This window comes from Salvelinus sp. IW2-2015, linkage group LG1 (genome assembly GCF_002910315.2).
Source record: "Salvelinus sp. IW2-2015 linkage group LG1, ASM291031v2, whole genome shotgun sequence".
Lineage (NCBI taxonomy): Eukaryota > Metazoa > Chordata > Actinopteri > Salmoniformes > Salmonidae > Salvelinus > Salvelinus sp. IW2-2015.
The window spans coordinates 20,154,198-20,162,404 of record NC_036838.1 but is presented as its reverse complement, the minus strand read 5'-3'; the positions used below and the strand labels follow the sequence as shown (position 1 = coordinate 20,162,404).

The window sequence follows — 8,207 nt, the reverse complement described above, 5'->3', positions numbered from 1 at the left end:
CACATGCAGTTAATTATTTTAGTTGCTCTATATAGTATCAGAGAGTGGATTCTGAGGTTTACTAAACACTTATATTTGCCAAATAACTAACTATTTCTAAATATCACTTTTCCCAAGAATAACCGCTGTTCCTTTGCACTCCACACCTGAGCACATGGCAGCAGACCGCCTACAGTAACATTAACTAGTGAAAATGCTATTGAGTTCTTTGAAATACTTGTTTTTTTGTATTCTAACCATACTGTTGCTGCGGGAAGTAGGGGTCCTGGGGGTGTGGCAGCACCGCTTGTGGTGAAGTGGCAAAACTGTAAGAATGTGTTGTTGCAATAAAAAGTGTTTAACATTTCCGTTGCATTATTGATATAAATAGGGTAGGGGAAAGAGAAAAAACATGGGATATTTACAAAAATAAATTTACAAAAATAAAATTTTCAAACTCTAGGCTACAACCAATCATTGACAATGCACCTCCACGAGATTGAACGTTTCCGGTTCATTCCTTCCTGTAGGCTAGGAGTTAACCCAGCCGGCTATCACCACGCAATGGAGACCGAAATGGTGGATCCAGAAAAAGTGGAACTCAGGTSGAGACGCGAGGTCTTTGAAGCGGTGGATCTGGTGCAATCAGAAGTAGAGAGAAGACTTGACCAGGAAGGGCTAGGAATGTCAGCAAGACGTGAGAAAACCCTCATTGACGCAGCAAAATGACTCAACTGGATGCACAGTCGCTTGACTCCCTTCACCTCCACCATCTCCCAACTCCACGTGTTGGGAGAAAAAATAGCCAATCCATCACTGTCCCAGGTGTTGATTCAACTCTGGCCCAACTTCACCCACAAACGAGAGGTCTCTTCAGAGAAGTAGAAACCCTAATCCAACTGTGCCTCTGTCTTTTGATCTCCGTCAGGTCCACGGAGAGGKCGTTCACCCTTCGCCACCTAAAGACATGGATATGCAGCACAATGAGCAGGAGAAAAGGCTGACACAGCTGTCCCTTATACATATTCACTGTAAAATGCTGGACACAAGCCCTAATGAGGGCCTTTGTCAGCACCACAGTGCGAGGCCACTATTGATGTTTTATGACTGCTGGCACACCTGGCCCAGCAGTGAGGTAAGACCAATGGTTTAATAAGCTACCATCATGCAGTTAATATTCTATATTAAATGCCTTTTGGGGATGCTTTAATTGGGTTTTGCTGTGTTATAAAATGTCATAATGTTGCAATATTAATGTGTTGGCTACTCTTGTGCTCCATTCACAATAGCTTGTGGATAGTATGGCATTGGCTACTGAAACTGTGTCAAATGTGCTTTTTCTCTTCTTGAACGCAGTTGTTGTGCAGTGGTGTGGTTTCTTGAGCAATTATTTCTAATGATTGTGTGCCATGCTTTGGTTGGAGGTTCTGGTGATGTGACTTTGCTGGATTTAGTTTGGGRGGAACCGGCCCGATTCGGCATGGAGAGCTCTCAGCTCTGTTTCGTAAGCGGTGCGCTCATGATTTATGCTTTTATCAATTCAGTTGTGTGGGGTTGGAGTCAGACACATGCTCTGCTCTGCTGTACGATAAGACAGTTTAGTTTGACTCGTATTCTAGCTTCTATGGCTGAGTAGCAGGCCGTTTACTCTGGGCACGCTTTTCATCCGTACGTGAAAATACTGCCCCCTACCCCAAAGAAGTTAAGATGCGATGGAACGGTTGACGGGAAAAAAGAAATCACAGAGAAAATATATTGACTGATATATTTATTTATTTATTGGGGGCTCTCTCACTCTTCTGTCTCTTCTGTCCCTCTCCCCCTTCAAATCAAATCAAATGTTATTGGTCACATACACATGTTTAGCAGATGTTATTGCAGGTGTAGCGAAATGCTTCTCTCACCCCTTGTGGAGGATATCAGGTGATCTGGAGCAGTGCTCGCAATAGTCTCCCACTTCTATTTTCTATTCGTTTACAAATCTAAACTTGGTGGAAAAGCATATGGGAACCATATCAAATAAGGGACATGGTTAGGGTGACCACATGTCTTGTATTGTGTGGAACAGTCCCGCATTTTGGCCCTTTAACACTTACCGCAACCAAACAATCATGTCCCGCATTTCATCAAACAATTCTAACATCACTAATTTAGCCAAAAATTATATTAGTTCCGTATTTCAGTCAGGCATTCTGACCTGTCTCTTTTGCAGCAGAGAGGAAGAGGCAACGCGAGAGGTTTCACTCGCCATCATCTGTCCAAAATCCAATGCTTTTCCATGGGCATATTTTGGACCTATGCTTTTCGCCTGCCTTCCAGCTTTTGGGACAACGACTCCCATTGTTAGGGCGGAGAAATTGTCATCTCATCATTATATTTAGATCTCTGTTTGTGGTCACATTGCACTGGTGATGTTAAACACTTATCCAATCGTTGAGATCTGATATTCTACGCAAGGCAAGGCACGTAGGCCAATGTCAACCAATCACATTTGTCAAATCKTTTCAGTCTAAATTCCAGCTAAACTTGGAGAGGACAGTTAAAAAAGCTTCTGACAAAGAGCTACGAAGGTAAGTAAATAGCCGTATTAGACTGAATATATACAGTACCAGTCAAATGTTTGGACACACCTACTCATTCCAGGGTTTTTCTTTCTTTTTACTATTTTCTACATTGTAGAATTGTATTTATTTAATTTTATTTCACCTTTATTTAACCAGGTAGGCAAGTTGAGAACAAGTTCTCATTTACAATTGRGACCTGGCCAAGATAAAGCAAAGCAGTTCGACACATACAACAACACAGAGTTACACATGGAGTAAAACAAACATACAGTCAATAATACAGTAGAAAAATAAGTCTATATACAATGTGAGCAAATGAGGTGAGATAAGGGAGGGAAAGGCAAAAAAAGGCCATGGTGGCGAAGTAAATACAATATAGCAAGTAAAACACTGGAATGGTAGATTTGCAGTGGAAGAATGTGCAAAGTAGAAATAGAAATGCTGGGGTGCAAAGGAGCAAAATAAATAAATAAATACAGTAGGGGAAGAGGTAGTTGTTTGGGCTAAATTATAGATGGGCTATGTACAGGTGCAGTAATCTGTGAGCTGCTCTGACAGCTGGTGCTTAAAGCTAGTGAGGGAGATAAGTGTATCCAGTTTCAGAGATTTTTGTAGTTCGTTCCAGTCATTGGCAGCAGAGAACTGTAAGGAGAAGCGGCCAAAGGAGGAATTGGCTTTGGGGGTGACCAGAGAGATATACCTAATGGAGTGTGTTCCTAATAGTGAAGACATCAAAACTATGAAATAACACATATGGAATCATGTAGTAACCAAATAAGTGTTAAACAAATCAAAATCTATTTTATATTTGAGATTCTTGAAAGTAGCCACCCTTTGCATTGATGACAGCTTTGCACACTCTTGGCATTRTCTCCACCAGGTTCATGAGGAATGCTTTTCCAACAGTCTTTAAGGAGTTCCCACATATGCTGAGCACTTGTTGGCCGTTTTCCCTTCACTCTGCTGTCCAATTCATCCCAAACCATCTCAATTGGGTTGYGGTCAGGTGATTGTGGAGGCRAGGTCATCTGATGCAGCACTCCATCATTCTCCTTGTTYGTCAAATAGCCCTTACACAGCCCGGAGGTGCGTTTTGGGTCATTGTCCTGTTGAAAAACAAATAATAGTCCCACTAAGCGCAAACCAGATGGGATGGCGTATCGCTGCAGAATGATGTGGTAGCCATGCTGGTGAAGTGTGCCTTGAATTCTAAATAAATCACTGACAGTATCCCCAGCCAAGCACCCCCACACCATCACGTGGCACATTATTTGCGGTCACAACTTGTGGACTTGTTTACGTGCTGCTGTGCTCTTTGTCGCTAATGTTACTTAGCTACCTGCCAACTTCTACGGTTTTTACTTTTTAATTACCGTTTTATATTTACATTTTTTCCCATGCTCAACTTTTTTCATTCACCTTTTTCACCCGGGCGCTTTATCTGGACATGGTTCTACAGGACCTCCACCAGCTGAAGCTAAGTAGTAACATTAACACTTATGCCTTCTAATTGTAGTCGCTATACAGGAGAACGATCGCCTTATGGTGAGGATAGCCGTGCTGCAAGCCCAGCTTCAGACACAATCGTTAGGCAAGGGTAATTTAAGTGTAGGAAAGGATGAAACAGCGTCTGTGCCACCAATAAGTACAGATAGTAGTATAAATCCCCTCTCATAGTCCCCGCAGCCAGACAATTTTCTCATGGCTTCTGAAAGGAAATGCTGTAGGAATGCTCAACTGGTGTCGCTCATTCAGCCGACAGAAACTTTCAACCGGTACTCCCCATTTAAGCAAAGAGTCGGAGTCAGAGGCCGAGCCTTCTCTGGTCTCTCCTCCACCCGTTACGGGGTCTGAGACGCCAAAGCTTCCCACCATTAGCTCTGACAAATTGAAAACCCTAGTCATTGGRGACTCCATTAACCACAGAATTAGACTTAAAAAGAATCATCCAGCGATCKTACACCGTTTCCCAGGGGYCAYGGCTACCGACGTTAAGGCTAATCTGAAGATGGTGCTCGTTAAGGCTTAAACTGGCGAGTGWAGAGAGTATAGGGATATTGTTATCCACGTCGGCACCAARGATGTTAGGATGAAACAGTCAAAGGTCACGAAGCGCAACATAGCTTCAGCATGTAAATCAGCTAGAAAGATGTGTCGTCATCGAGTAATTGTCTCTGGCCTGCTCKCAGTTAAGGGGAGTGATGAGCTCTACAGCAGAATCTCACAACTCAATCGCTGGTTGAAAYATGTTTTCTGCCCCTCCCAAAASATAGAATTTGTAGATAACTGGCCCTCTTTCTGGGACTCACCCACAAACAGGACCAAGTCTGGCCTGCTGAGGAGTGATGGACTCGCTCTCATCTTATCTATGAACATAGACAGGGKTCTAACTCCTCTAGTTCCACAATAAGATAGGGTGCYGGCCAGGCAGCAGGCTGTTAGCCAGCCTGCCAGCTTAGAGGAGTCTGCCACGAGRACAGTCAGTGTAGTCAGCTCAGCTATCCCCATTGAGACCGTGTCTGTGCCTCGATCTAGGTTGGGCAAAACTAAACATGGCGGTGTTCGCCTTAGCKATCTCACTYGAATAAAGACCTCCTCCATTCCTGTCATTATTGAAAGAGATTGTGATATTTCACATCTCAAAATACGAATACTCCCTCACTTCCTAAGCAGTCATAGTCAATMAACTAATCACTGATCATAATCTTGATGTGATTGGCCTGACTGAAACATGGCTTAAMCCTGTTGAATATATTGTGTTAAATGAGGCCTCTCCTCCAGGTTACACTAGTGACCATATCCCCGCGCATCCCACAAAGGCGGAGGTGTTGCTAACATTTACAATAGCAAATTTCAAATGACCAACAAAAAAAATGACTGCGTTTTTGTCTTTTGAGCTTCTAGTCATGAAATCTATGCAGCCTACTCAATCACTTTTTACAGCTACTGTTTACAGGCCTCCTGGGCCGTATACAGCACTCCTCACTGAGTTCACTGTATTCCTTTCGGACCTTGGCAGATAATGGCAGATAATATTCACATTTTTCGGTGACTTTTAATATTCACATGGAAAAGTCCACAGACCCACTCCAAAAGGCTTTCGGAGCCATTATCGACTCAGTGGGTTTTGTCCAACATGTCTCRGGACRTACTCACTYSCACAGTCATACTCTGGACCTAGTTTTGTCCCGTGGAATAAATATTGTGGATCTTAATGTTTTTCCTCATAATCCTGGACTATCGGCCACCATTTTATTACGTTTGTAATCGCAACAAATAATCTGCTCAGACCCTGATCAAGGATCATCAAAAGCCGTGCTATAAATTCTTGGATAACCTAAAGATTCCTAGATGCCCTTCCTGACTCCCTCCACCTACCCAAGGACAGAGTACAAAAATCGGTTAACAACCTTACTGAGGAGTTACATTTAACCTTGCGTACTACCCTAGATGCAGTCGCACCCCTAAAAACAAAAAACATTCGTCATAAGAAACTAGCTCCCTTGTKTACAGAAAATACCCGAGCCCTGAGGCAAGCTTCCAGAAAATTGGAACGGAAGTGGCGCTARACTAAACTGGAAGTCTTCCGAATAGCTTGGAAAGACAGTACCGTGCAGTATCGAAGAGCCCTTACTGCTGCTCGATCATCCTATTTTCCAACTGAAATAAAAGTTAAATGTACGCCTACCACGCTGCACCTTGGTCCATTCCATCTCTAAACGAACGTGACAATCTGGCAGAAGCTAACARGCAAAGCAGCATCTGTTTTTGAAGACAACCTCACCACATTGGTCAATGTAAAACTATAGAAGAAAAGGACTTGCAACAGTGGCGACCCTGCCCCACCTGTTTTGAGCCCCACATTTTTGGGGGGTGATTGCCTTTTTTGCATGTRATTTAGGCATTAATACGTGTCACATCAGTTTGCAAACAAAGTAAAACATMTAATACTAAATAARTGAGTTACTAAAGCCACGTACAAACATGGTCTCTTTTTTGCTTTCTTGAGTAAGGCAGCTCCAAAATGCAGGTGTTTCAGCCTAGCTCAGTGCTTTCTGTGGTGGTGAGGCAGCCAACAGAAAATAGAGGTTGGTAATGTTCTCTAGTTGCGCCGTGATTGTCCCTCAGATGTTCTGGTCAACTCATGGGGACACTGCGTGCACACTCCAAATTAAGGTAGAGCTCGAAACACTCAAGACCCTTGGGTGCTGCCATAGAGTTACATTAGAAGTGCCCATCCAAAAAGGCCACAGATAAAATGATGTAAAATCACGATATATCTACAGTAGCTTTGATTGGACATCATACTTCCCAAATCCTAGCTAGCAGTCATCATGAATCAAGTGACAATCTACTGGCAAATTATTTTAATCCTTGTCATATTGAGAGAGAAATTATAGATAAAAACTTATTGGTGCTACGTCGGACATTGGACATAAACATTACACAAAGTTGAAATCGCAAATTCAACAATGAGTGGTTGGAAGAATCGATGGCTAACTGTAAGTATTGCAAAGCAATCACTACTAGCTATTCAGTGGTGGCTGTGTGGTCCAAGTCTGGGTTTAAGGGTCTTTTTGATAAGCTTAATGATAAACATTCAACATTGGCCATTCTGTCCAATCCAGCATGATTCTGTAGCGCTCAAAACAACTGTTAACTCTGAACTGGGAAGTCGACTTCAGTGAGTTCAAGTCAACTGGAACTACTGGGAAAATACTATTTGAACGGTCATCCAACTCGGAATTTAAGTTGGGAACTGTGGGCCTCTTTCTAGAGTTACGACCTGAAGATCCCTGACGTCATCATGATTTGACCTTGTTTTTTTTCTCCAGAGTTCCCAGTTGTCTTGAAAGCACCATAAATCCAGAGAATGCCTAACTTTTGATAAAAAATGTTCCCACGAAGGACCGCTGCGCCACCTTTCTGCTCAAGTAGCACAGCACCAACAGTCCAAGAAATGTATTGTATGCTGCTGCCAATGAATTAATGTATACTGGAGCTAAGAAAGTAATTACTAAGTGTATGCTGTGTAGAAAGCCTTAATTTCACCTACTGTTCTGACTTGGTGGTGCACATGTAGCCTATACCTGTTTTAGAGAAATGTAATCATTAATATTGTAAGAGCTTTCATTGTCTGCTTCTATATGCCCCTTTATTTATCCTACGGTTCTGACTTGGTGTACAGGGAAGAACACTGTAAGAACGGCTTATGTTCTGAATTCTTCGTCGTGTAGATTTCGAGGTGTTAAAAAAAATAGTTATGTGGACTACATCCGTCCTAGCTCGCTCATTAAGTGTCTTAATCGAAATTTCAGATTGAGTTTATTCGCTCGTCGTCACTTTATGCCATAGTTTGAACATCTCAATTGTCAGTAGAAACCACATTTGTTTAAGCAAGTCAGCCATATCAGGTATGTTTTTTTAAAGGCAGTAAATGAGCTGAATGAATTGTGTCGCTGCCAGACAAGGCTCCGCGAAAGCCAGGTTAGCGGTGGTAAGGATTCTCCATGGTGCTGAAAACAAAGCTCTGGCTGTGGGTGAGCTTTATATAGGCCCTAACAGTAGTGGGCACCGTTTGTCCGTCGTTATAGTACAATTAATCTATTGTTTTAGTGTTGTGTTGTGTAGTGGCTTTTCTGGCATACATCCCCCCCAAAAAAG

General features: G+C 42.6%; 1 long non-coding RNA gene across 1 annotated transcript in view; it reads left to right on the top strand.

Annotated features, from left to right (window-relative positions):
- The first annotated feature begins 555 nt into the window (after positions 1–555).
- LOC139028251 (uncharacterized) overlaps positions 556–8,207 on the top strand; it is a 31,532-nt gene continuing 23,880 nt past the window's right edge. Inside the window, exons 1-2 of the long non-coding RNA XR_011480450.1 lie at positions 556–804; positions 908–1,114. This is a non-coding gene — a long non-coding RNA (uncharacterized lncRNA). The remainder of the gene's footprint in view (positions 805–907; positions 1,115–8,207) is intronic.